Source organism: Musca autumnalis, unplaced genomic scaffold (genome assembly GCF_047663935.1).
Source record: "Musca autumnalis isolate F117 unplaced genomic scaffold, ASM4766393v1 scaffold_3, whole genome shotgun sequence".
Classification (NCBI taxonomy): Eukaryota; Metazoa; Arthropoda; class Insecta; order Diptera; family Muscidae; genus Musca; species Musca autumnalis.
In genome coordinates this window covers 162,202,103-162,224,828 of record NW_027411866.1, presented here as the reverse complement: position 1 = coordinate 162,224,828, position 22,726 = coordinate 162,202,103, and the positions used below count along the sequence as shown (strand labels likewise).

Sequence of the window (22,726 nt, the reverse complement as noted above, 5' to 3'; positions counted from 1 at the left end):
TTTCGTAAGTTTCATGAAAAATGGCTTTCCAACTGGGGGTCATCATTGAGGCTCTAAAGCACTGGTAATGGATTGCTTATAATTTTGGCGGCCTGCAGGTTTTTGATTTGTATTGCCCTTCATATTTTGAATGCGTAAAGATTTTCGCATTGGGAGAAGTTCCTTCTAGAATATACTCGGGAAAAGGTAAAAACGACAAAAACTTCTATGTTGTAATCTTTCAATAGGATTCAGTAGAAATAATATAAATATGTATGTTTCTTAGATTTTTATTGCAACAACTTGTATTCACTGTCCCCCATATAACGGTATAAGTTTCATCAGGGGCAAGTCCATACTTGCTGAGAAAATAGCCGGAAAGTTACAAAAAAAGCCCTATGACACCGTGTGTAGTGGTTGGAGCCCAAGGCAACACTCGAAAGGGTCAACCGATTTTGTCCAATATTTGGCCTTCGTAATATTTTGTCCGAACATAGTTTAAGTTCTTTCATAAGCCATATCGGTCCACTCCTTCAGGTACCTCCCCCACAAAAGTTCTAAAATGTTCGGAAAGATTGTTTGCACGATAACTCTTGATGGGAGTGACCGATTTGGTCCATACTTTACACATCCTAATATATCTACCAGATATAGATCAGGTTCGAATATGGACTATATTTGTCCACTTCTTCGGGTAGCACCCTCTCAAAATTTTGGGTAAATTCACTTCAAGACCTGCTCTCGAATCACTTTAGTTTTTGTTGAAGCAACTTGCATTCGCTGTCTCAATTACGACAGTTCAAGGTTTTTTTCAGGGGCAAGTCCATACTTGTTGAAAGTTGTAAAAAACCCCTATGGCACTATATGTAGTGGTAGAAGAGCAATTTAACTCTCAAACTGATCAAACGATTTGGTCTAAAATTTGGTCTTCGTCATATTTTGTCCAAACTTAGTTTCAGTTCGAAGATGTGCAAAAACGGGCCACAACTTCCGGTACTTCCCCCCAATATTTAAAATATCTCTTGAACGGGGCACCCAATTTGGCCCAGCTTTGAATCTCTTAATATTTTATCCAAATTTAGTTTAATATCTAAAATGGCCCCTGTTCGATGATCCTTCGGAAATGTATGTATACCGTTGCCGTGGACAACTCCAAGCTTCCTGGTATACTGGTACAAAAGATATACGAAGACCCACTGAAATGACTAGTGGGCACGATATCTATCGAAAAGATGTGACTCCCATAATGGACTATGTTCGGCTAGTTCTCTGTCGGCAAAGCCGACTGATACTTTTTTACTTGTTTTCATGTTCTTTCCGCTTTAACGATTTAAGATGACTATATCGTGGGTTTTTTTTATGATTTGTAAGACGACTATTTTACGGATTTTTAATGATTTTCAAGACGAGTATATGTTCGGCTAGTTCTCTGTCGGCAAAGCCGACTGATGCTTTTTTACTTGTTTTCATCTGCTTCCCACTTAAACGATTTAAGATGACTATATCGTGGATTTTTTAATGATTTTTAAGACGACAATATTGCGGATTTTTAATGGTTTTTAAGACGACTATATCGTGGGGTTTTTAGTGATTTATGTTTTGAGCATTTTGGCCCCGAAATAGGAACAAAATTATCGCAATAGAAAATAAGAAAAATTACCCCAGAATTGAGATAATTATACCCTACACCACTATGTGGGGAGGGAATTATAAGTTGGTTTTGGCCAAAAAGTTTGTAACGCATCGAAATAATGGTCGTAGACCCATACTTATATATATTAAAATGAATGTCTCGACGAGCTGAGTCGATCTAGCTATCTGTGTCCGTCCGTCAGTCCGTCCGTCCGTCTGTCCGTCCGTCCGTCTGTCCGTCTGTCCATCTAAACCTTGTAATCACGCTACAGGTCGCAATTTTGATCGGATCGTCACGAAATGTTGGATGTTGATGGGGGTCCCAGAGGGGAAGAAGCCTATTGATTTTGGTGATGGTCGGATAATATTTAGGGGTCGGAATGGGCAAAAAACTTATGTGGATAAAAATACAACGTTTTTTTCCAAAGCGAACGTTTTTTTCCAAAGCGAATATTTCAGCTTCTATACGGGGTATACCAAAAGCAATAGAAGTAGAAGATATCGCCTCTCTAATGATGTAAAGTAGGTTCTCGTAGGTGATCAAACAACGAAGATATCACAATAGTCACAAATAAAACCCATTTTTGCAATTTTAATTATAATGACGAATATCACAGCTTTGGTTGGGGACTTTCCAAAAGCAAAGCCTGGCTGTGAAAGTCGAAGATCCCAAGACCCCAACGGAGATATCGCAATAGTAGGTAATACATCCCATTTTTCCACTTTTTTGGAAATCACGCTACAGGTCTCAATTTTGATCGGATCGTCACGAAATTTTTAGGGTTAATAGGGGTCACACAGGTGAAGACGCCTATTGATTTTGGTGATGGTCGGATAATATGTAGGGGTCGTAATGGGCAAAAAACTTATTTGGAGAAAAAGACAACTTTTTTTTTCAAAGCGAATATCTCAGCTTCAATATGGGGTATACCAAAAGCAGAACCTGGCCATGAAAGTAGAAAATATCGCCTTTCTAATGATGTAAAGTAGGTTCTCGTAGGTGATCAAACAACAAATATATATCAATAGCCGCTAATAGAACCCAACTTTTTATTTTTGCGATTTTAATAATAATGACGAATATCACAGCTTCGGTTGGGGATCTTTCAAAACAAAGTCTGACTATGAAAGTAGAAAATCCCATCTTTACAGTGATGCAAAGTAGGTTGGCGTAGGTGGCCACATAACGGAGATATCACAATATTCGGCAATGCATCCCATTTTTTCATTTTTTTTGTAATCACGCTACAGGTCGCAATTTTAATCGGATCGTCACGAAATTTTGTGGGCTAATGGGGATCCTACAGAGAAAGAAGCCTATTGATTTTGGTGATGGTCGGATAATATTCAGAGGTCGGAATGGGCAAAAAACTTATTTGGCGAAAAATTCAACGTTTTATTTCAAAGCGAATATCTCTGCTTCTAAATGGGGTATATCAAATGCAAAACCTGCTGATGAAAGTAAAAAATATCACCTTTGCAACGATGTTACGTAGGTTGTCGTAGGTGGTCAAATGCCGCTAATAGAACACAACTTTTCATTTTTGCGATTTTAATAATAATGACGAATATCACAGCTTTGGTTCCGGACCTTCCAAAAGCAAAGTCTGGCAAGGAAAGTAAAAAATCCCATCATTACAATGATGTATAGCAGGTTGGCGTAGGTATCCAAATAACGGAGATATCGCAATAGTCGGAAATACATCCCATTTTTTCACTATCCCAATTTTAATATTTTGAATTTTATTAGTCAAACGCTTATGAACAGGGATAGTGGTGTAGGGTATCACATAGTCGGCGCCGACCCGACTATAGCCTTGACTCACTTGTTTTTCATTACGAATTTCGGCTTAACTTTACTTTACCCTTAAGGCTCGGATAACGCTGAAATTTTTGTTATAGATAGATCTTGTCTTCCTGATTACGGCAACATATATTTTTCGGCTGGGACGTACCCGGTTATCCGGTTATTTGATCCGTAAATTTGAATTAAAAACCCACCGTATAACCGGTTATTTTGAACAGATATGCTTGACATGGGTATCATATGAAAGCTTATGAAAATGCCTATCGAATGGTATACGGGTTTATACCCTTCATTTAACCGGTTCGACAGATATATCCAAAAAACCGGTTATTTTATAAAAAAAATTAAAAACATTAAAAATAACCGATTATGAAGTACATCACATAGTTTGTAGCCTGCACTGTAACCTTTCCAACTCGATACTATTCGCAGCGGTACCATATATGGAGCCGGAGATATTGGTCTTCAACTATTTACATTATTCTTTCTATAAAAATCTAAATTTTTACAATAGAATGCCATGTTAATGTAATGCAATAAAATTAATTTAGTAAAACTTTGGATCGCGTAGCCGGTTTTTGGACATACCCCAGGGGTGAAAATCTTAAGCCCCGGCCGAAGGCCGGCAGTCTAGAAAAACTTTAAAATATAGGAAAAACTTGGATGTAGGAAAACTTTGGATCGCGTAGCCGGTTTTTGGACATACCCCAGGGGTGAAAATCTTAAGCCCCGGCCGAAGGCCGGCAGTCTAGAAAAACTTTAAAATATAGGAAAAACTTGGATGTAGGAAAACTTTGGATCGCGTAGCCGGTTTTTGACATACCCCAGGGGTGAAAATCTTAAGCCCCGGCCGAAGGCCGGCAATCTAGAAAAACTTTAAAATATAGGAAAAACTTGGATCTAGGAAAATTTTGGATCGCGTAGCCGGTTTTTGGACATACCCCAGAGGTGAAAATCCTAAGAGCCGGCCGAAGGCCAGCAGTCTTGAAAAACTTTAAAATATAGGAAAAACTTGGATGTAGGAAAACTTTGGATTGCGTAGCCGGTTTTTGGACATACCCCAGGGATGAAAATCTTAAGCCCCGGCCGAAGGCCGGCAGTCTAGAAAAACTGTAAAATACAGGAAAAACTTGGTTATTTTTAACGATTTAACATTTTTATAAAATAAAAAAATAAAACGGTTTTTTGGATATATCTGTCGAACTGGTTAAATGACGGGTATAAACCCGTATACCATTCGATAGGCATTTTCATAAGCTTTCATATGATACCCATATCAAGTAAATCGGTTCAAAATAACCGGTTCTACGGGTGGGTTTTTTATTCAAACTTACGGATCAAATAACCGGATAACCGGGTACGTCCCAGCCGAAAAATATATATTGCCGTAATCAGGAAGACAAGATCTATCGAAATATTTTTTTTCAAAAAAAATCCGAGGTTTCAGGGTAAAGTAAAGTTGTTCCCGAATTTCTACCCGAAATGAAATACAGCATTTTCATCCCAAGAGTAACTAATTTTTGTATTAGATTAAAATAATTAGTGTGTCTTACAGGATCCCTGTAGTAAGGACGAGGAAACGTGATTCCCTGAAGTAAGCATGAATGGAAAAAGCAACATCGAATTTGGGAAGACAATGAATGCACTTTCAGGTTTGGGGCAATTCTTTATTTCTATTGAAATGGAATTTTGCCCCAAAAAAAAAAAAAAAAAAAAAAAAAAAAAAAAACTATGTAAAAAATACACCAGAAAGGTGAACAATTGTCTCCAATTTACTTGTTATAATAACCCTTGGGGTCGTTTTTGCTTTACTTATCGCAGAGCCGAGACAATTTAACTATGATTTAATTTAAATAGTTTATGGCCAAACCAATAGCAAACTTCTACTTGTATTCTATAAGATTTGTAGCGCAACTACGTGTTTCTGATAATAAAAATTTATTACATCTGCATTTCACATTATCCTCTAAAATGTTCATTGATTGATTACTTTATTAAACAAATCAATATCTTAACTCTTAAAATAAATTATTTTAAAATCACAATTTATATTGTGAACTTTTATCCTTCAATCTTACGATATACGCATTTTGACATTTTAAGTCAGTAGATTTTTATTTGATCTATTAAAAATTTCGCAAAATTGACATTTTTCAATTACAAACATTTTGACAAAATAACTCATAATTACCTGTAAATTAAAATTTCATTGCACATGTAATTAGGATGAAAAGTACACAGCTTTTATTTACGGTAGTGTATTTTGAAACATAATCAATTGTAAATATTACATATTATTATAGCCGACAATGCTGTACATATTTATTTTTCATATATCACCATATGACAATATATCAATATGTTATGTTTGCACGTATGTCATATTTTATTCATTCAACGTTTATTGTCGTCCTCTGAACAATACCATTACTCATCTGCTGGTATTTCCCAGAACAATAATGTACCCGGTTATCATCATCATCAACATCGCCATGCACATTATTAATAAATTTGTAAATGTTTGTTCATCGTTTTGGGTGGTAATTTTGAATGTGTGCAGGGAGTTTACGGTATGAGAGGTTGGACAAGATTCTGAAGGTGTTGCAAAGATAACATTCATTAATTTGAAAATAATAGATAAGTACTTGTGTTGTGAATGGGTACAACGAGAATGATCACAGAGTGTGCCTTGCAAATTAAGTAATTTAGAATCAACTATTTTTTTGCTTTCATTTTCGAAAACCTCAATATTTGCACGTACGAACAAGTTTATTTGTACGATGCATATATTATTTGCCTATTGTTTAAATTTTATTACGTACAAACATGTTCGTATAAATGGGAACAAATTGTAAATAGATATAACAATAGAATTTTGTTCAGGGGGGGGGGGGTGGGGGGGATAAATTTGAGAACAAATATGAATAAGGCAAATCATGTGTTACATTGGGAAAATACGACTGCATATGCAAGCATATGAAAAAAACATTTATTCAAGAAAATAAATGTATTTTTAAACGCAGTCTAGCCGTATTCTGGGATCTTCGAAACAAAAATCAACTAAATGCATGTATATTTTTGTAAAATATAAACTTATTTCAATAAACGACTTAACAATTAATCATTTCATTTCTCTATTATAATTACAAAAATATGTCGGATATGCATACATTTCCTTTTCTAATTACACACATTTATTGCAAATGCAATTTTTTTGGTAGTCCAAAGTACGCAAATCACTGTATTGTTTACACGTTTTTATTTAACTTAAAATTTTGATTGTTTCCAATTTAACATCGGTGGGTGGGTGGCGTATACGTAGTGTTAATTGGTCATACGCTTAAAACTGAGACCCGGAAAAGCGATTAAAGGAAGATTTAACGTATGCAGATATAGGAGCTGATATATTTTTGTTCAATTTAAAAATTCATCGACTCCGAATCTATTATTACAATTTTAGTAGCATAGACGGACTGACGCGATACCGACATTACTACGTATGTATAGAATTCATAGACGATGACCCTGCCGAAGTCGTAATATACAGTTAGAAAACAAAATGTTCGCAAAAAACAAAAATAAATAAAACAAGTAAGAGAGAGAACACCCCTTCTAATGGAAAGGGTGCTTATTAAGACCCTTTCTAATGGAAAGGGTTCTCACTAAGACCCTTTTCAATGAAAATGGTGCTCATTAAGACCTTTTCAAATGGAAATGGTGCGTCCAATGGAAGGGGTGCTTAGTTAGATCCTTTCCAATAAAAAGGGTGCTTAGTAATGGAAAGGTGTAAGACCCGGTCCAATGGAAAGGGTGCTAAGTAAGCCCCTTTTCCATGTAAAAGGTGCTTAGTAAGACCCTTTCCAATGGAAAGGGTGCTTAGTAAGACCGTTTCCAATGGAAAGGTTGCTTAGTAAGACAGTTTCCAATGGAAAGGGTGCTTAATAAGACACTTTCAATGCAAAGGGTACTAAGTAAGACAGTTTCCAATGGAAAGGGTGCTAAGTAAGACAGTTTCCAATGAAAAGGGTGATTAGTAAGACACTTTCCAATGAAAAGGGTGCTTAGTAAACACTTTCCAATGAAAAGGGTGCTTAGTAAGACCCTTTCCAATGGAAAGGGTGCTAAGAACCTTTCCAATGGAAAGGGTGCTAAGACCCTTTCCAATGGAAAGGGTGCTAAGACCCTTTCCAATGGAAAGGGTGCTAAGTAAGACCCTTTCCCATGTAAAAGGTGCTTAGAAAGACCTTTTCCAATGAAAAGGGTGCTTAGTAAGACAGTTTCCAATGGAAAGGTTGCTCAGTAAGACAGTTTCCAATGGAAAGGGTGCTCAGTAAAACTCTTTCTAATGAAAAGGGTGCTTAGTAAGACCCTTTCTAATGGAAAGGGTGCTTAGTAAGAATGTTTCCCACGGAAAGGGTGCTTAGTAAGACCTTTTCAAATGGAGAGTGTGGTTAGTAAAACCATTTCCAATGGAAAGGGTGCTTAGTAAGACCATTTCCAATGGAAAGGGTGCTTATTAAGACCCTTTCTAATGGAAAGGGTGCTTATTAAGACCCTTTCTAATGGAAAGGGTGCTTAGTAAGACCCTTTCTAATGGAAAGGGTGCTTAGTAAGACCCTTTCCAATGAAAAGGGTGCTTAGCAAGACCCTTACCAATGGAAAGGGTGCTTGGTAAGACAGTTTCCCATGGAAAGGGTGCTTGGTAAGACAGTTTCCCATTGAAAGGGTGCTTGGTAAGACAGTTTCCCATGGAAAGGGTGCTTTGTAAGACAGTTTCCCATGGAAAGGGTGCTTGGTAAGACAGTTTCCCATGGAAAGGGTGCTTGGTAAGACAGTTTCCTATGGAAAGGGTGCTTGGTAAGACAGTTTCCCATGGAAAGGGTGCTTGGTAAGACCTGCTTACTGGAAGAATCGGAAACAAATTTACATTTTAGTTGGAAATTGATTCAGGAAGTATGGATGTGGTATGGGCTACCTACTGCTTTTTCTTTTATAACGAATCGTTCGTACTCAAACATATTCGTTGGATATTTGGTTTTTATAAAAAATTAAAAGCATTCTGTTCCCGAAAAACGTTTGTAACTATATCAATATTTCCATTAGGTTTATTTTCAGCATTTTTTGAATTGCTCTGACAGCCACAGGTTTGCCTCCTTTACCCTGTCAAAAATGTGTTTTGAAGTGTCGCATTAGCCTGCAGTTTGAAAATAATTCCATCCCAACTAGTGTACTAAATTAATCGCTGGACATTGGCGATCCAAAAAAACTATTTGTAATTTTTTTTTAATTCACTTTGGCTGTTTTGTTGAGATGTGTGGTTTACTTACTATTTCTATGTAAGTCAAGCTTAATCGCATATTTGTTGTTTTCAAATTTAAAAACAACAAGTTTAAAGGGGGATGTAGTTAAAATTGAGTGTAGGTCCACGTTTTGATATAGCCCCCATAGAACGGTACCTCCCGATTATCGGTATTTTGAAGCTTTTAGCCTTATTATTACACCAAAATTGTTGATATTTGGTATATAGTCTTCATTATGGGTATAAAACGATCATCTTAAAGTTTATCTGCATTGGTCCACGCCTTCATATAGCTCCCATAGGACGGTAACTCCCGATTTTCGGTATTTTTGAGGTTTTAGCCTCATTGTCACACCGAAATGGCTGAAAATTGGTACTAAGTCTTCATTGGGGGCTTATAACTTTCCACCAGACATCCGTCAGTATAGGTCCTCGTCTTCATATAGCCCCCATAGAACCGTACCTCCCCATATTCGGTATTTTGAATGTTTGGCCCCAATATCCTCCCGAAATTACTGAAATTTGGTGTTCAGTCTTTATAGTTTTTGTGAGTTTATTGAATACATCAAACCCTAGTCTTGAGTTTGAAATTTATAATTTCAAAAAGTTTTTTGACCGATTAATGATCAAAACACGGCCCATTTTTTGTAAAAAATCGAATTTTGAATTTCGCTGTTATCCATTTTTAAAAAACAATATATTTTTAAAAATCCACCTTTTTAAAGGAAGATTATTACGTATTTAATAAGCCCACAAAAATATATGATGATCGGTTCATTCGTTTTGGCACTATAGCCAAGACCGCAAAGAGCTTTGTTAAAATAGGGGGTAACCCCTGAGTGAGGTGGTCGCTGAAAAAGAGAAATAACATGTTCGTCTGCACACCTCTGCAGCTGGAACCTTTATACGTTTGAAGTACTCATTTTTCACAAATCAAACAACAAATAATATCGATATACACCTTTATAAAATTTTTTTCCCACTTCACTAATTTCAAAATTTGGTTCACAAAATCGATATGATCACTATTTACTTCCAAACAGAACTAAATATATGTTTATTACATCCAAAGCAATCTTAAAAATTCATTTCAGAACGATAAATTACTTTAAATATTAAAATTTTGGAGCATAATACAAGTTATTAATTTAAATAAAATAAGAACAAAAAAAATACACATATCCAACAATTATCGGATTTGAACCTTCACATGGACAAAACTACTTGACAAATCAATACCATGATTCAAATTCCTTCAAATTGAAATGATTACTATAAATTCTCATCAATAAATTTTTATATCGAGGTACCGTTTTTGGCCACGGTCGTGACACTGTGCGCCACTTGGACTCATCAGTTCTCTTAGTTCTTTGTATTGAAACAAAGAACCCTTCCCCAATTTTATGGCGACTCGTGCTCAAGAATACGTGTGACTGATGAATTCGTTTAAATGCGAGTTCAACAGAAACAACTAAAAACTAATAACTCTTGTAGCCGCATATGTAAAACAAACTGTCATGTGTCTCCACATTGCATAGAATGCACATAATTATTTTGATAGGTGTCGAAAAATAACAACAACAAATCGTCCACTGTGCTTTGTAAAAAATTCATTTGTAAAATTTTTAAAAAGTTATTTCCAAATGTATAAGTATAAATCCTCAAAAATTTAATTGAACTTATTGTTGTGAAATGAAAAAATTAAACAATTAACTATTTTTCCTTTTTTGTTGCAAAACCAAAAAATATTTTTATTGAGATCGTGCGGAGTATCCAAATCCATAGCACATAATTGTAAATTTCTATAATAGCCATCTGAATTATAAAACGATAAGAAATTTCCATTTGAACCTATTGTCATTTCGGGCACTGTATATTACAAATTTCGTTTTAAAAAACAATGGGGCTGCTTATATTGCTCTACCTTTTCAATTTGTTTATTTGTTTTCTAAATCAATCTCACAAATTATTGATTAGCCTCGGTGACGTATACGTAACATTGTTACGAATACTCAGCGAACTTGATTGACTGATTGGCATACCGTGGTGATGTATACGTACTATTTTCATGTTATGTATACGTCATAACAAATGTTAAATTGTATTATAAACAAGCAAAAAAATAACAAACATAATGGTAAATGTAAACAGACTACATATTTTCGATTAATTAAAATTACAGAAAACATATAAGTCAGTGATTGCAAAAAAAACTTTTAATGAAGTATTTGCACGTATTAATTTACATGAAGCTAACAAATCGATTTCTTAAAAATTTTTAAAGCAAATACATAACAACGAAAAAAGACCACAAAACAAACTACACAATTATGGTATTGCTAAAGAAATCAATGGCTTCAGATGACTGTGCTTGTGTTTGCAATTTTTAATTAATTTTGCTTAAATAGGGACATATATGTATCTGTGTTCCCGATAATTAATTATAATTACAAAACAAGGAAACCTTTTATAGATTTCAAAAGTTATGCTCATAACATAAAATATATTGCCAGACATGTTTTATAAATAGGAATAGCTTCTAATTATTATACCCTATACCACAATGTGGAAAAGGGTATTATAAGTTTGTTTTGGTAAAAATTCATGTAACACCGCGAAATATTCGTCGGAGACCCCCAATGTGGTATACCAATCTTCATATCTCGACGAGATAAAGCGATTTTGAGATGTGTGTCCGTCCGTCCGTCCGTCCGTCCGTCTGTCCATTATAAATTGTAAACACGCTCCAGGCCGCAATTATGGACCGATCGTCACGAAATTTTGTATGTAGGTCGGGTTCAGATCAGAATAGATCCCTATTCTTAATGGTGATGATCGTGAAATATTTAGCGGGTGAAATTGACCAAAAACATAATATTTATCCAATTTTCTAGCGGCTCTGTAGGTCTCAATAATAGTCCGATCAACGCGTAATTTTAAATAAGGTAAGAGTATATCACAAAGGAGAAGCTTGCAATTTGACATGGCGATCGGATAATATTTAGAGGGTTAAATGGACCAAAACTTTTGTGTGAAAATTGTGAAAATTTTTAATATACAGCTTATATCTTAATTCCTGGAAGTGACATTCCGAACAAGTGAGATATACTTGAAAGTGGAACGTTTGACCTTTCAATTGATGAAAATTATGTTGGTGTGCATGATCAGATAACAGAGTTACAGCCCAATATATTCCGTTATTTGTTTGTAGTGTAAAATAAACTCGCTAGAAGTCGCAATTATACATCAATAGTCACGAAATTTTGCACCGGGTGAGAGTATAGGTCGAAAACGATGCCTATAATTTTGAATGATGATCTGATATTCTTTAGCGGGTGACATGGATAATTACTTTTGTATGAAAAATATAAAAATTTTATTTTTGGTCGATATTTTAATTCCTTGAGGACATATATATTTCGCAAAGTAGCATACATATGGAAAAAAACTACTAACCTTTCCTCTGATGTAAATTGCAATAAAGTGTTTGCTAGATAACGGGCCTACTGCCTAATATATAATGGGTTCTGTGTAGAGAACCACATTTTTATCCCATGATACATATTGTCTCTCCAAAAGTTTTTGTAACACCACGAAATATTCGTCCTAGACCCCTTATTTGGTATGCCAAAATTCATATCTCGACGAGATAAATCGATTTAGCGATGTGTGTCCCTCCATTAAAAATTGTAAACAAGCTTAAGGCCGCAATTTTGTACCGATTGTAACGAATTTTTTAAGGAGGTTGGGTTCGGGCCAGAATAGAAATGATTAGTTTTTGGTGATGATCGTGAAATGTTCAGGGGATGAAATGGACCAAGAACAACATTTTAACCAATTTTGTAGCGGCTCTGTAGGTCAAAATAATAACCCGCAAATTTTTAAACAAAGTTTGTGTTTATGATGAAGAAGCAGCGTACAAACCAACGTGAAGGTCAGGTAATATTTAGCGGGTTAAATGGACTGAAACTTTTGTGGGAAATTGGTAAAAATTTCAATAACGTAGCGGTTAAACAACGGAAGTAGTAGTACTACATAAGTGGGTTTCATTACATTTTAGTTTGTATGAACTAAATTTTCCTTTCCTGCCATGCTAGATAACTTGTTGGTCTTGGTCATAAGTATTATACATTACATCTCTGATATTAGAAAATTAAATTTTCACAATCATTGAAAAGAAGTTCCGTGGATAGTGGTATAGGGTATCCCATGGTCGGCTCCGTCCGACTATAGACTTTTCTTACTTGTTTTTATTCTATGTTATAAGCATTTATTTGAAGAAGCAAATGCGTTTGATTTTAAAGATAAACGATATTCTAATTTTAAATGTACATTTTTGGCTATTATAAAAGGTGAGAAAAAATTCTGTGAATGCGGGAAGCCTGTAATTAAATAAAATTACGTCAAAAAATATTTGAGACACCTTCTGAGAACCTTCATTTTATAATAATATTTTATAAAATCCTCTGCATAAAAAGTTCAATAAAAAAATCTGCACCTCAAATTTGCATTTAACAAACAGATTTGCCTGCAAAAGTAACGTAACCTCTTAAAGGTCAAGGTTGCGCCTAAGCACACGATTATTCATCAAAAGCCACTTAATCGTAAATGACTTTCCTCCCACATTTCCTTTACTAATTTACAAATAATATTGACCAGTCATTGTTGTAACTGCTACCCAAGAAGCCATTGCTTTCGTAAAACGAACAATTTTCCGCTATTGCCTTATAGATTAGCTAGGTGGCCAGCTAGTCAAGTAGCCAGCCATTTGCGGTAATGAAACCCATGTGTTTATGTTTACTTACAACGTTCATGGAAACCCAAGTGCAACAACAACAACAAAAATGTTCCAATTCTATTTTATTTCAGGTCATAAAAAATCATTAAGCAACAAGGCATACAAACACGCTAACATTCATACACATATGGTACGGTTTTTACATACGTATACATACTTAACCTCAAACTAAGTTGTAAAAATAATATAAGATGCTGTTGGAGGAAAAAAAAAAAAAATTAAACCAAATTGTATAAACTGAACCGAACACAAGACCATTAAACCACCTCTACGTCCTCTCTTACTTGGAACACATAATCCAGAGTAAAATTCTCTATCAAATGCAAAAACTAATTTACGACTAAAGAGGAAAAAGAAAAACAAAAAACAGCAACCAAATAAAACCACAGAATGTTTATAAAATATACACAAGCACACATACATCAAATCATAGTAAAACATAACAAATATACGACGTAATACGCTAATGAAAATAATCTTCAAATATACAAAACGAAACAAAAACATATCCTAGAGACAATTAATATTAAATGTTATCACAATTATAAAATATATTTTGCACCCTAAAGGGGAATAAAGCTGATGAACATTGTTATTAATTAATTGCAAATATTTTCAATTAATCACTCGAAGAGTGTAGGGGCGAAACACCACGTGTAATGCATATAAACGTCTGCTCATTGTCTACAGGGATGGAAAGTTTGATTATAAAATGAGATGTAAATTTATTTTTCGACAAGAGATATCCCCTTGTTGGAAATTCAGTATTGAATTATATAAATTCTATTTTACTGCCCAGACCAACCAAATTGACTATTTCCAAAGTCTATAAAATATTATTTACATACACCAAAAATTTATGGGAAGCCGACTTCTGTTGCGAAACGTCGTTGACCGCAGGTTTATTATATCCAAAAACATGTACTTGCCCACGAAAATCACTATATCGCTGTAATCGAAACCACAAAGTGAAATTTTGGTAGAAATTTTCAAATTATACTTGAACAGCTTACAGTGCACTGTGCAGTGTTTCAGGAATCGATTTTCTTGGCCAAAACGCCAATTTTTGTCGTCACCGATTGTTAATTTGTATATTGGATTTGATAATAAACATATTGAAAGTAAGACACCAAAAAATTGGTCAAAATGGCGTGCTCCTAAAGGCGAACATTTTTCGCAATTTTGGAAAATACGACATTTAGTAACTTTCTGGATAAAGAAATAGATATTTCTCGGAAACTAAAACATATATTGTGTTCATTGTTCTTCTCTTAGGTAGGTAGGATTGTGTATTTTAGAAACTTTGCAATAAATTACCGTAGCGTTTACACGAAGTGAGCTATTTTATTTTTCCTCAGATACTAAATTTTAGTGAAATTCCAAATTTAGTGGACTAGAACTTTTAGGGAATTGCTTGGAACAATGTTCCATTTTCACAGAATGATGCACGAGAGTGTCCTCTTTTAGCTCATATACATGCTGTTGTAACCGTCCAGTTCCGCCTAACACCTCCTGAATTTTTTTGAAATTACATCTTTAAATTGTCTTTAAATATCAGGTTCCTTTTTGAAATGCACCTAAAGGGGTGTTTACACTAGCAATCAATGTCATTTGACCTGAAACTTTCCATTGTTATACAGTCGCTAATGAGTGCAATATTGGGGATTTTCCTTAGGCCATTTACTTTTTGAGTCCACACCAGCAAAAATGCAGTGAAATTACGTCTCCACATTGTCTTTGTGGGCATATATGGAATGTTTTTATGATGGCTAGTGTAAACACCCCTTAATATAAATATATATATATACAATGCAATTTGCCATATCTCTGATATTTGTCAGTAAGAGAGACAGATGAACGGAGAGGGCTAAATTGACTCCAAATTGTCTGAAACGAATTTCGTCCAAACATACTTGGGGTCTAAAACCATTAAACCATCTTTGGTCGTATTTTGTATATTATCCTAAAGGCTGAGGGTATAAAAGAGGTGGCGAAGCGACCCCATGCCGCAATATTTGCAAAAAATCCAATTGGACAACTGAACTGAAAATTTCTCTGTCATGATAGAGACAATTAATATATGTACTACAGGCCCAATGGCAGGTATCTGAGGCAAAAAGTCTATTTTTTTCTTAATCGAAATCTTTGAAATCTTTTATGTTCAAGATCTCTTAATTTAGTAATTGGGCCTACAAAAACATAATAATTTAAAAATCTTGACCTGTAATTATAAAGTATTCAAAAATTGAACGCGATCACGGTATTCTACTTCCAAATCATCAATTAATGATGGAGGTCACAATTGCTATTGTATTGTATCCCAATATGTCAAATGATTTCGCGTTTGGCTAAAACCGTTGTGGGGAAGGTCCCCCGCCCCCTCCATTTTTCGGTATAAAAACTACCTTACGAGCTATTCTAAGAACTAAAGAATCTACATTCAAAATTTTATCAAATTCGGTCTAGCCATTTCGGAGGATTTATATTTCGCACATCATGGCAGACCTGAATAATTTTCTATATATAGGTAGACATATATACCTGAACCGATCAGAATCAAATTTTCTGGACGTGGTTCTTAATTGATCAGGATGTACCATATCAAATTTTAAAGCCATCGGGTGCAAATTGTGACCTTAGTGCGGCTTAAATGTAAAATCGGATAAAATCGGTTGAAACATATATACGAAAGCTATATCTATGTATATCTGAACCTAATTCTTCCAAACTTTGCAGATATATTTTTATGCTCACTATAAACATCAGGACGAAATTTGAAAGGTCCAGCACCTTCCAGTGACTTGTTGCCTCAAAAACCTGTCATTGGGCCCATAGTGGTATGGGAGGAAATTGTGTTTCTCTACACAAAACCCATTATATATTAGGCAGTAGGCCCGTTATCTAGCAGACACATTATTGCAATTTGCATCAGGGGAAATGTCAGTAGTTATTTTTCCATGTGTAGGCTACAGGAATTAAAATATTGACCAAAAATAAAGTTTTTATATTTTTCATACAAAAGTAATGGTCCTTTTAACCCACTAGATAATATGGGAGCATCATTCAAAATTGTGGGCATGTTCTTCGACTTAAACTCTTACATCGTGCAAAATTTCGTGACTATTAAGCTATAATTGCGACCTCTAGCGTGTTTATGGTAACACTACAAACAAAAAACTGTATATATTAGGCTGTAACTACGTTATCTGATCACGTACATCAACATAGTTGACATCAATGGAAAGGTCAAGAGATCGTCTTCTAAGTATAGCTTACTTGCCCGGAATGTCTCTTCCAGGAATAAAGATATAAGCTGTACATTAAAAATTTTCACAAATTTCACACAAAAGTTCTGTTCCATTTAACCCTCTAACCATAGGTGTCTATTCTGGTCTATGTCCGACCTCCATGCAAAATTTCGTGACGACCGGTCCATAATTGCGGCCTGGAGTTTGATTACAATTTATAATGGACAGACGGACGGACGGACGGACACATATCTCAAAATCGCTTTACCTCGTCGAGATATGAAGATTGGGGTCTCCAACGAATATTTCGCGGTGTTACATGAATTTTTTCCAAAATAAACCTTTCCACATTTTGGTGTCGGGTATAAAAATACATGCGCACAATTTTAGGACAAAAACGTTAAACTTTTTTACGGGAGGTACCACAAAGAATGACTCTTTTTTGAACTTGATCAAACCTCTTAAGAGAGTGATCCAGCATGCCAGAAAGACAGATGAACGGACTTGGCTAAGTCGACTCCAAATTTTCTAAAACGAATTATTTCGATGGTATACATTTTTATCATGTTTAGACCCCAAGTGAGTTTGGACGAAATCCGTTTCAGACAATTTGGAGTCTATTTAGCAATGTCCATCTTTTCCATATAAATGCTTACATACATTTATTCGGCTTCATCACTCTGACGCCGCAGAGTTTACCACAAACAGATCTATCGCGTTTTAAGTGGTCAACAAGTTTTCTTTATCTGCACCCAAGTGCTGCCGAACAGCGACTTGAGGACCTTGTTCCTACATCTCAACTTGTCACAGAATAACAGTGGCATGCGCGAACGACATAAATATGCTGTCGAATGTGACCCCTAGAATTTTGAGTAGTTTGGGGTTAGAATATTGTTAGAATATGTCACGTTTTTCGGAAGGTGGAGACGTTCTTTGAAGAACAAGCCAAGGAACTATGGCATAATGAACCAAGGTGCAACGTGTCAAGGGCCATTTGGCCGAATCTTTCAACAAAGAGAACAACTTCATTTTTAAGTTTGAGTAAATCAGAAATCAGGGTATTGACGGGAGTCATTACCGGCCATTGCAACATCCCAGCTTTTATCGGCAAATGGCAGGATGATGGCGTGGACTATTGCAGGCTCTGTGAAGATGAGGAGGAAACGGAGACGATCGAGCATATTTTATGTCTTTGCCCGATGTTAACTCGAAAGCGATATAAATTAACAGGAATACGCTTTCCTCCAAGCTTAACCTTCTACTCAAACATGGAACCAACAATCATAAACAACATCATCAAAAATCTGAATTGGCTGGGACGGCGCGACCCATAAGCGTAACTACTTCTCTGACAGTTTTTTCCACCATCGCCAAATAAACCACCCTCTCTTTCTTTATTATATCTTCATTTTTTCTTTTTAATAATTCATTCATTACTACTTTCCAAATCACACCCTTTTTTCTTTATTCTTCTCTCTCTTCTCTTCTCTTGTCTTTTCGGGTAATTCTGAACCTCTTTTTTCTTTATGGATGATCACAATGTACCGAAATGTCTCCGAGTGGCGTAGTCAATATATATATATATATATATATATATATATATATATATATATATTGACTACCATTGACCATGACTTTTAACTCTGTTCTCACCTCTGCCGTCCATGTGGTGAACAGGGTGGCAGTAGATTTAGTGCGGATATTTGCATATGCCACCAACGCTATCCTATAGCACGGGTTGTTCTAGTTAAGACCTCCACTAATATGAGTGGAGATGACTTGTTGCCAACACAACTGATGATTGTCAACTAGATAGATATTCCTGACGCTGAGCAGGAGAGAAATTTCAAGAGTCTTTGCCACCTGCAACAAAAAAGGGACCATCCTGCCCATTTTTCTGACACAATTGGGGTGGTTAACGAAAGGTTGTAAATTTTGGTGAGATACACAACCCGCAGCTAATCCAGCTGTTTCAGTATTATCTTGGATTTCCGCCAGGACCAAACACTAAGGATAATTTGGAGTTGTTAATGACTTTTACCCTGGCTGGAAGAAATCTAATGCTATGTATTACTCTTCTCTTAGTCCTGTCACTAAAGGGCTGCTCGACAAATTGTCGATAACAATAGCTTGTCCACGTCATCGGATCAGTCAAGGTTGCGTGACTGAACACCTATCTTTCTTCTTCTCAGGGTTCAAGAGTAATTTTACCTTTGTCCACTTATTCCGCTTATGCTCACTGACCTGTTAATTTCCAGTGTCAGCTCCCTTATTCTGAAGTCATTTAGGGATTGTCGGATGAAGCTCAACACGACATTTTGTAGTCCCGTGAACTGCTTGGAAATATATGTATATAGTGAGCGGCTACAGCAGTGGTGATGTTCCTGAGCCTACTTTCTGCTACCCCAACATCAGAACGGTTGGAGTGGTCATTGGTGAACTCTCTGAAATTTGCCCAATTAGCTTTTCCATGAATGATGAAAGTGCGGTGTTCAGGGGTGATGTTCTCGGGCAGTTTGCTGATGTAAACGAAGCTTTAGAGCTGGCAAACTATCGATATTCCCAACATTAGATATTTTCGATATTTATAAAAAATCTATAGCTATCGATATTATCGTTAATTTGTCATCATCATTAATTTGAAAATATATATTTTGTGCAAGTTCTTCACGGAAATATAAAGGAGAAAATACGATTGTTTAATAAATTCTCTTTCGAGTTGAGCTGTAAGGCCTTTAGAGATACCTTGAAAAATTAGGAGTCTACCTAAGTCCCACGCATCCAACCATTACACTACGTTTCACGGGTGGTAAAGCCGATCTTCAGGTGTATTAGGATGTTGTTGTTGTGGCAGACGAAGGCAAAGCTTGGAGACTAGTATATATATCGCACTTCATTAGATAAATGTATATGCGAAATTATGTCAGATCTCTTGACCTTTCCATTGATGTCAATTATGTTGATGTACGTGATCAGATAACATAGTTACAGCCTAACATATCCAGTTTTTTGTTTGTAGTATAATCATAAAGACGCTAGAGGTCGCAATTATAGCTCAATAGTCACGAAATTTTGCACGAGGCAAGAATTTAGGTAAAAGAAAATGCCTATAATTTTTCATGATGATCTGATATTATTTAGCGGGTGACATAGACCATTACTTTCGTATGAAAAATATACAAATTTTATTTTTGGTCCATATTTTAATTCCTGGAGGGCATATACCGGCAAAGTAGCCTACATATGGAAAAATAACTACTGACCTTTCCCCTGATGCAAATTGCAATAATGAGTCTGCTAGGTAACGGGCCTACTGCCTAATATATAAAGGGTTTTGTTCAGAGAACCACAATTTCCTCCCATGCTACAAATTATCTCTATCATGACAGAGAAATTTTCAGTTCAGTTGTCCAACTGGATGTTTTACGACCTTCGATGTGTCTCATCGAAATAATGGTTTTAGACCCTAAGTATGTTTGGACGAAATTCGTTTCAGACAATTTGGAGTCGATTTAGCCCTGTCCGTTCAACATTTTTTCGAAAAATTGTGTGAACGATGACTGGCGAAGTGAGCAATCGATTGATAGATCGGGTAAGACTATATCGCACCTTCGGGTACGTCCCACACAAAATTCGGAAAATTGAAATTTAAGAATCCTCTAAAATCGTTTTGAGTTTGTTTCAGCAGATTGTCCTTGCGGTCCCCTTTACGATGAGACAATTGCAATAGCAAGTCCATACTTCCTAAGATTATGGGCAAAAAGCTCCAAGAAACCCTGAAAAACAAACAAGAAACCTAAAAAAAACTGGCAAATCCGCAAGATAACTCTAAAGGGGATTTTCTGATTTTTCCAAACTTTGCACTCCGTATTATTTCATCCAGTCATGTATCAGGTTGGAATATGGACTATACCGGTCCCGTCCTTCGAGTACCTCCCACACAAAAATTGGGAAAGTGCAGTTTGAGGACTCGTATCGGACCTATTTGAATTTTTTGAAGGAGGTTCTTTTTACGGTCCCTATTGCAACGTTACAATTTTTCCGGGGTATGTACATACTTCCTGAGATATTGGAGAAAAGAGGGACAAGGGAAGCTTCTCTTATATCAATGGATTCATATTAAGTTATTGATATGTGACCTAGTTTTTATCGCCGATTCCGAACCGCGTGTCCTAAGTTGCCACTTGTAGAAACGGTTTTCATGGCTGAAATACTCAGGAAATATCGCCAACATTACAAAGGGGTATTTTGCCACCGTTTAAAATTTGGTGTGACCAGGCCTGGGAATCGAACCCCGACTTTCAGCGTCCAAGGCGGTTGCACATAGCTAATTCCTAGAGGTTGTGGTGTAGGGTATCACATGGTCGGCCCCGACCCGACTATAGCCTTGGCTCACTTGTTTCGTATCGACTATAGCATTTGCTTACTTGTTTTATTTGTGTTATTCTGGCGATGCACTTAAATGCGTTTCATTAAAACTGACCTGTATTAATGAAGACATTCAGAGCAAAGGCGCTAAGTTATTCCAATTTTAATATTTTGAATTTTACCAGTCAAAAGCTTATGCACAGGGGAAGCGGTGTAGGGTATCACATAGTCGGCCCCGACCCGACTATAGCCTTGGCTCACTTGTTTCGTATCGGTTGCTTATTCGGCGATTTCATTTTTTTAAAGTCATAAAAAAGTATACAGTTAACCTATCCAACCCTGCTTTGTTGGCACAAGTCAACCAACCAAAAACCATCCAGGCAACTTACTCAACCAAAAACGAAAATGAAAAATCAATGCATATTAAAATTAAAATATGAACTCATTTATATTGTCACAATGTGTAACGAAACACAACAATTGTATGGTAAAACTGCACGAATAAATGACCGACCGACTTCCTCCAAAGTACTCTAATTGCCAATAAATTGCTTTTTGCTGTTAATTAGCTGCAAATAAATTATGCGAATTTGTTGATACTCGTTTAAAACGGCCAAAGCAGCAGCAGTAACAACGACAATACGGTTTTTTCGTTTTTGAGAAATTTCTAAATATGTGGACAAGTGTATGTACAGTCAAACTTCTCTATAACGAACGTCTTTTTAAGGGAAAATTCTCCATAACGAGAAACATTTACATATCTACATAAAAATAATTTCTTTACAATTTTTTTCTAAAAAGCAGTAATCTTTCGTTTCCAGCAGCAACGTTATAGAGAAGTTCGACTGTATTTATGTCTGTAGTGCAGTTGGTGGTCATGGTGGCCGTTTAATGGTTTTTCCTACTCATCGCGTGTTAGTTGATAGCGTTTTTTTCTTCAGAACACTCTCTCGCTAAACTTTCTCACTCTATGACTTGCCATACACGATTGTTCCCCATATTTTATGTGTTTGTTGTTCTTTGATAATTTATTATTGTTTTTCGTTGCTTTTTTCTATTGTTGACGCCGCCAACGGGCGTTGAATATTAGTATTAGACAGACACATACAAATATACACGTGTGTATTAAGTGCACAATTTGACAAATTGCATATTTGTATTGTTTTTTTTTTCTTTGTTTTTATTGGTTTGTTGATAATGTGTGCGTGCGTATATGTCATTGGCCTTTGCTATATCTTTACAACATCTACATCTATAGTTTTATTGGAATGACTTGCAGTTCATGTTATAAGTGAATGTGTATGCGTGAGTATCTATAACGTCTTTTCAAAGTGGCGCCACAGGATATTCTATCGTTAGTCGTTCGTAGACGAAGTCAAGTGGCAAAAATGTTATTTCGAAAATGTAAGTATATAATATGTTGTATAAACGCAAACAATTTGTTGTTGCTTTTTATTAACACACGTTTAGAGTGGCATATGGGAAGGATAGAGTATACATATATTGGTTTATACCTTTTAGAGGTAGGAAAATGGTAATCTTTTAAGGACAAATGTTTCATTTATGCACTAAACAACTGCTAATTTGTTTTGGTT

The 22,726-nt window shown here is 35.8% G+C and overlaps 1 long non-coding RNA gene across 1 annotated transcript in view; it reads left to right on the top strand.

Moving 5' to 3' along the window:
- The window catches only part of LOC141398061 (uncharacterized), a 45,551-nt gene extending 23,068 nt beyond the window's left edge, over nucleotides 1-22,483 (top strand). The window contains exons 2-3 of the long non-coding RNA XR_012411605.1: nucleotides 13,587-13,645; nucleotides 22,390-22,483. This is a non-coding gene — a long non-coding RNA (uncharacterized lncRNA). The remainder of the gene's footprint in view (nucleotides 1-13,586; nucleotides 13,646-22,389) is intronic.
- Nucleotides 22,484-22,726: the final 243 nt, after the last annotated feature.